Source organism: Benincasa hispida, chromosome 8 (genome assembly GCF_009727055.1).
Source record: "Benincasa hispida cultivar B227 chromosome 8, ASM972705v1, whole genome shotgun sequence".
NCBI lineage: Eukaryota > Viridiplantae > Streptophyta > Magnoliopsida > Cucurbitales > Cucurbitaceae > Benincasa > Benincasa hispida.
This window is the reverse complement of record NC_052356.1, coordinates 19,038,480-19,046,502: the sequence shown is the minus strand read 5'-3', so window position 1 is coordinate 19,046,502 and position 8,023 is coordinate 19,038,480.

The following is an 8,023-nucleotide window of genomic DNA, read 5'->3' as shown; positions in this document are numbered from 1 at the left end:
TTCCACCCATCATTTGTAGTATATATGCTCGCGCATATCTTATGACGGTTTCCTCGTTTGCATTATCTGTGAGCTCACGAAATTGTGTTCCTAACCATATTAAACTTAACCTCGATCATTTAATCTTGTCGGCAGGTGGGGTCGCATCGAGGTACAGTTGATAAACTTCTAACCAGTCATCATACATCACTCCGGTGACTGGCTCACCGTCAACAGGTAACCCCAACAAACCGCAACGCCAGTTTCTAAAATCTAGGTAGAGTAGTTTTTGAGCATGGTTTCCTAAAAAAAATCTCATAAAAGATTTAATTAACTATTAAAATTATTATTTTTATCCCTATTTTAAAATACTTTTCAAATTTACCAAACATTTATTTATTTTTTTAATAAAAAAGCACAACTACTAACTATTTCTGAAACTATAATAATTCCAAACTAAGCTTCAAATTATATATATAGTAGTTAGATGGTTATAAATGATCATAACGAGTATATCTCAATTGATATATAACAGTTATGAAATTTGTTGTTTGAATCTTTCTACTCCTATTTTATGAATGTATATCATCTTTCCTCCATTGGCATTGACCTGATTAAAAAATCAATATCTCTAATAACTTTGATATTAATTGATTCATATATATTATAAAGACAAATATCTCTCTTTCTCTCTTTAGAAACTTATTATATTGGTCCAAATGTACATTCTGCCTTGGAAGTATCCCCCAAAGTGTTTATATATCAATTTATATATTGAGAGAAGTTTGATTTGGCCATTTTGCCAAAAAAGAAAGCCGGTGGAATTGAAGGATCCAACTTGGCTACCATCTAAATCTGCATTTGATTTTGCCTAAAAAAAAAAAAGAAAAAAAAAAGTCGAATTTGATCTGCCACTTGGAGACCTAAGAGAGCCGAATATTATATGCTTTACATTACAAAAAAAAAAACAAGATATATATTATATACACTATAATTCGACGTTATTTGAGCATAATTTAATTGTATCTTCAATAAAAAATTAGCTAGAAATATAATTTCATCGATATATATATCACAAATGGCAATTGTAATTGGTTGATGGGTATAATTGGATTGACAGGGGAATAGTCAAGCTCAAACGTTGAATTTCATTGACTCATTTGAAGAATTTGAAGTTTACAATTGCTTAAAGTATTTGGGTGGTAATGGACTCGATGAATTTACTATTGAATTCTTTAAAAAATATTGAAACATTTTCTAACTTGATATCATGAAGTCGTTCCACGAGTTTTTTGTGAATGGTGTTGTGAATAAATTTGTTAATGCCATCTATATTGCATTTATCCCAAAGAAGATTCTATCTTAAAAAATTTATAAATATAGCACTAGAAGAAATTCGGGCTTTAATGACGATTGGCAACCGACATTAAAGGCAATCAACATTAAAAGGCATGTTCGAAGACTATACTCCCATATACGATTGCACCTAACCAGTTTGCCTTCGTTTATGGCAAATAGATAACAGACTGTATCCTTATAACTAATGAGACAGTTGATTATTGGAGATGTAGCAAGAGTCATGGATTTGTATTCAAGTTTGATATTGAAAAAGCCTTCGATAAAATTAATTAGAATTTTCTCTTATTTATTCTTTACATGAAAGGTTTCCACTAGTGTTGGATTGGATGGATTAAAGCCTGTATTTCTTTGATTACTATTCGATCCTCTTGAATGATAAGCCTATAGGATTTATACAAGCAACTAATGGCCTTTGATAGGATTTATATCAGCATCAATCCTAGAACTCTATCCTTTTGGGGTCTTCTTGTAGAGAAGATTGATAGGAAATTTGCTTCATGAAAGTACTCTTATCTATATTACAATAAAATGAAAAATTTTCTATTCCCTTTTTACTCTTAAATCTTTTCATAATTTCCATTTTATCCCTTACAACCATGATTCGTATTTTGCCTCACATAAACCTCCATTTCAAACAAATAAAAGATCAGACCTTTTTCACTTTAGTGAAACTCTAATTAAAATTCTTATAGACACATCCTTCACCAATAAAACACATCTCTCCACATGATAACTAATCATCTTTTTATTGAATAAATACAAACTTTGGCCTCATTACTTTTTTTACAATGTCATATGTTAGAAGGAATTTTAGAATGATGATTGAAGTTTCCGTTCTTCGTAAAGAAAATATTGGATCATGCTAGAACGAAACCTTGATAATCTACAAACTTATTTATTCGATAAAAAGTATGATTGTCACCATTAAATTCAATTTTTTTCTTTGTTACTATTCATCCGTAGATTTATTTGGGGAAAAAAAAAAAAGAAAAAGAAGAGAAGACATTCCTACTATCTTGAAGTTTAAACTTTGATTCATTGTTGTCAGTAGATTTTTTTTCTAGACTAATAAATGTTTATGTTGCTTTAAAATTTAAATTTTAATTACATCAGGAAATAAATGAAATTTCAATTGTTCAAGCAGAAAATATAAGATCACGCCACACTAAAGCCTTAAAAATCATAAACTTATTGCTTCAATAAAAAGGTATGATTGTCATCATTAAATTCAAAATTTTCTTTGTTATTATCCATGAGTAGAGCTACGAAAAAAAAGAGAGAAGATATTCTTAATATTTGGAAGTTTAAATTTTGATTCATTGTTGGTCACTAGATTTGTTTTCAGTATTACTAAATATTTATGTTGTTTTAAAATTTAAATTTTGATTATGTAGAAAATAAATGAAGTTTTTGTTTTTTATAAAGAAAATATAGGATCATGCCAGAATGAAGTCTTGATAATCCATTAAGTTATTTTCTTCGACAAAAAGGTATGATTGTTATTATTAAATTCAATTTTTTTCTTTGTTCTGTACATGAGTAGATATGTCTCAGAAAAAATAGAAGATATATTTGAAAAAAATAGAAGATATTATCTTAATATTTGGAAGTTTAATTTTTGATTTATTGTTGATAAGTAGATTTTTTTTCAATACTAATAAATATTTATGTTGTTTAAAATTTTAAATTCTGATTAGGTAGAAAATAAATGAAGTTTTCATTCTTCATAAAGAACCCAGAATGAAGTCTTGATAATCCATTAAGTTAATTTCTTCGACAAAAAGGTATGATTGTTGTCACACACCTTTCTGAATTATCCTCCTAATCTGAGAAGAAGTATGGAGATAGCAATTGCCAACCCTCTTATGACAATTACTGCCAACATACTTCCATGAACTAATACCCTTGGTACCTGATAGACAATTTATATCTTATAATAGACCATTACCACATAGTCAACACAACTTAAACATACAGATCGTACAACAGAACACTTATTCACATATATCATAGTTAAGGGGTCCAGTAAATCTATTTACAACAACCATAAAAACTTTACCCTGACTTCAAGTTTAACAAAGACGTGATGAGCCACCTAAGCTTCATGTTCTTGATGTTCTTGAGAAGTAACTAACTGACAGAACTGCTAGGTGTCACGGTCATGCTTGTCCAGGGCCTGTTGCCCATGGTTGCATGCCCAATCCAACCCTCTTTTATCATATTTTCATGTCATGTCTTGTATTAGTTAAGTTAGTTTGCTTTCCTTGTATTTTTGTTGTAAGTGACCGCTCGCCCTTTTGCATATGCAAGGGTGTCAATTGGCTTTTTGTTCAGAATGCACTACATGGGGAGAAGACTAATCATCACTTCCCCATACCCAGAGTAGTATGCTATAAGCCGTTGTTGTTTCTCATTATTTTCTAGTCTACTACAATCTTTCTCTCTCTACTCATATATTAAAAAATGCTTGTGAAAACCTTTTTCTCCAAACCCGTTTTCTAAACCATCCCTAAAACGGGGGTGAAGGTTGCAAGAGGCACTTGGTGTGCCATCGACATTTCGTATTTGGATTGACTGACTTGTTCATGAGCGAAAACAAGTGCTGCACAATCGCTAAGAGAAGCTTCCAAAAGTGCAATTGTGACAGTTGGTATCAGAGCCAAGTCGGCGCACAGAGGGAAAAATTAGTAAACATGTCGGCGACAAAAAACTTGAATAAGTCCCATGTGGACAGACTGGTAGAGATGGAAGAGCAAATGCTCTACTTGAGAGAAGTCCCTGATAGTATTCATTTCTTGGAGAATCGGTTGCAAGAAGTTGCCGAGAAAGCCGACGGAATTGATGTGGTAGTTGGCTGCCTAGACGGGTTATCTGTCAGGAAACTGATGATGAGAGTGGAGACCCTAGAGACAAAGGCTGCACGATCCGATAGTTTTGAATTTGAGGATAGCTCATCAGGCTCTGTTGCCCACATAGTAGAGCGCGTCGAAGAGTTGGACGGCTCCCAGAAAGCAATAATTCAGATGGTAACCGATCTGTCTGAAGATTTTCGATCGGCCCTTGACGTCGTCAGAGTCGAGATTGTGGATGTGAGTGCGAACGTGAATCTCACCATCCGAGCTATAGGAAATCAGGGCTCACCTGGGGGAGCAATGCAAATGAGCAGGTTAAAAATCCCGAAACCAAAACCCTTTTGTGGGGTGCGGGAAGCGAAGGCTTTAGAGAACTTTGTCTTCGACCATGAGCAATACTTCAAGGCGATGAACACCGTGACAGAGGAGTTGAAAGTCACACTAGAGACCATGCATCTAGCTGAAGATGCAAAGCTGTGGTGGAGATCACGATTTGCGGACATACAAGAAGGGCGATGTACGATATATACCTGGGATAAGTTGAAACAAGAACTTTGTTCGTAGTTCTTTCCTGAGAATGTCGAGATCTTGGCCTAATGAAAACCCCGAGAGTTGAAACAAAGGGGCAACATCAGGGATTATGTGAAGCAATTTGCAGGACTCATGTTGGACATACGTGACGTGTCCAAGAAAGAAAAAGTCTTCTGTTTTGTCGAAAGGCTGAAATCGTGGGCAAAGTCAAAGCTGTATGAACAGAGAGTACAAGATTTCCTCTCTACCTATGTGGCAGCGGAATAATTATATGACCTTAGTACAGGCTCTTAAGACGTGAGGAAACAACCAACTTCCTCAAATGGTGGGAACAGAAATAGTCGTTCCAGCCCTTCCATACCTGGGGGAGGAGACAAGAACACTGGGGGATCATAAGTCCTCCCAATCAAGATCAGGGAACAATTGGCGAGGGCCGCCACAACATTATAACAACTACAATCATCCATTGTCTTATTTCATATGTAGAGAACCACATAGAGCAGGCGAGTGTCCGAATTGAACTACTTTTAATGCCTTCCAAGCCACATGGCCTCAAGCTCAGAAGACAAGGCTGAAAAAGGCGAACCGGCAATTGAGCCGGTCGTAGAGAGTGAACACCAGGATGGAGGCATTGAAATTCTTATCTGCGCTCCAAAAGAAGATGGGAAAGACGAAGAAGCTATTTGAAAGAGGATTAATGTATGTAGATGCTTGGGTCAACTAGAGATCGACCAAGAGCACCATGGTCGACTCTGGGGCAACCCATAACTTCATGACTGAAACAGAAGCCCGTCGTCTGAACTTAACATGGGAAAGAGACGCAGGGAAGATGAAAGCCATGAACTCTACGGCCCTGCCTATTACGGGGATAGCGAAGAGAACGCCAGTGAAGTTAGGGGGACTAGAAAGGCCTTGCTGACTTCGTAATTGTTAAGATGGACGACTTTGACGTAGTGTTGGGAATGGAATTCCTACTCGAACACAAAGTTATACTGATGCCCCTTGCCAAATGTTTAATGATTGCTGGATCTACACTCACCGTGGTTCAAGCCAATATCAAACAGCTGAACAGGGTAAGAATGATCTGAGCCCTCCAACTGAAAAAGAGGCTTTGCCCACGATGAACCCACTTTCATGGGCATTTTGATTGAATCAATCGAGACCGCAGAAAAGAAAGTCCCCCGAGACATTCTATATGTCTTAGAAGAGTATCGTGATGTTATGCCTGATAGTTTGCCCAAGTCCTTGCCTTCACGAAGGGACATCGATCATGAAATTGAGCTGCTACCAGGGGCAAAGCCGCCCGCTAAGAATGAATATCGTATGGCCCTGTCAGAGTTGGCCAAACTCCAAAGGCAGTTAGACGAATTGTTGGATGCTGGATTTATTAGACCAGCAAAGGCCTCCTATGGGGCCCCAGTGTTGCTTTAAAAGAAGAAGGATGGAAGCCTTCGGCTATGCATCAACTATCGAGCTTTGAACAAGTTCACAGTTCGTAATAAGTACCCCCTTTCTATCATCACAGACTTATTTGATCGGCTTCGTGGTGCTAGATACTTCTCGAAACTAGACCTACGGTCGAGGTACTATCAGGTTCGAATTGTTGAAGGAAACGAACCCAAGATGACCTGCGTTACGAGGTATGGAGCCTTCGAATTTCTTGTGATGCCCTTTGCCCTTACCAATGCTCTGGCAACCTTCTGTACTTTGATGAATCAGGTGTTTCAAGAATACCTAGACAAATTTGTCGTAGTATATCTGGACGATATCGTAGTCTATAGAGCCTCGATGGAAGACCACCAGTACCATCTCTAACTAGTCTTCGAAAACTGAGGAAAAACCAGCTATATATAAAGAGAGAGAAGTGCTCATTTGCTCAAGAGCGCATAAATTTCCTCGGCCATGTGATTGAATGTGGTCGGATAGGCATGGAAGAGGGTAAGGTGTCTGCTATTAGATATTTGAAGGTGCCGACATCCGTGACAGAATTACGATCCTTCCTTAAACTAGCCAACTACTATAGGTAGTTCGTAGAAGGATTCTCCAGAAGATCAGGACCATTGACCGAGCTGTTGAAGAAAGACAACCTGCCACACCCCGCCTCAGACCACCTTCTTAACCTAGAGAAAGGTGTGATTGCAGCAGTTACTAATCCTTGGGCTGACACTTACTACCTAATAACTCTTGCGGAATAACTCTGATACCAATTATAATTCATATGCAACGGGACGTCTTTAGGCCCACAATTTATTAACTTAGAAACTGAATATGTTTAGAGTATTTACAACATTAGATTTACAAGTCCCAAAACCCACAAACCCTAGTGCCTATATGAACAATAGCAACATGTGTACAATATTAACCGTAATTACCTAGCAAACGGTTACAAGTCTTTTAGTCCTTTAGTGGCAGAGTAGATACTGAGCTGTCTTCAGAGGATTTGACCGCTACCTGGGGGGAGGAAACAAAACATTTGAAAATGAGGTGAACTTACGCCTAGTGAATGATCGAGAAAACATAGTAAATTCTTATGCATAATTTCAGAAAAAAGTTTTATCTGAAATATAAACTTTTGCAGCATAAATATTTTCCAAGCGTAAATTATATAAAGCTGTTTTAAACATAAAACAGTAAAATCATTTCTCAAATCAAAGTACTTTATAACTGGTAAAATAATCCCAACACCAACTACTAATCCAGAGAGAACCCTTTTGCTCAATCTCTTACTTTATTCACCTGTGGCCACATTAGGTACTTCTGCTCAGATACCTTTTCCTTGTACTTCAGTATCGAGCTACTAGGATACCTTCTCCAACGTACTTCAGTACTAATAGATACCTTCTCCTTGTACTTTAGTATCTAGTTGGGTGGATGCCTTTTCCTTGTACTTTGGCATCACATTTTACCAAAACTATTTATAAACAACTTTTCTCTTTAAAGCATGTACAGTATAACACATATACAATATGGCTTTAAAGATGGTAATGCATGCTGGATAAAATCAACATATGTAAATAGTTTTTCAACAATAGGCATGCGTTCACAACACAATTCAGATCTTGCTTGGAAACCACTTTATAAAACTAGTAGGCATGAGAATTATTTTCGCAAACATAATTTTTGTAAAATGTATGTAATCAAAACAGTTTAAAAACGGAGCGAGAGTGAAGAGAGCGAGATTTTGAGCAAGAGTAGAGAGAGCGAGACCAGCGAGAAAGTGGGAGAGAGCGACACTGCCGAGAGCAGAAAGAGCGAGAGCACCTATGCGTTAGCCTTGCTTTGTCCGATTCAAACGTAATCGC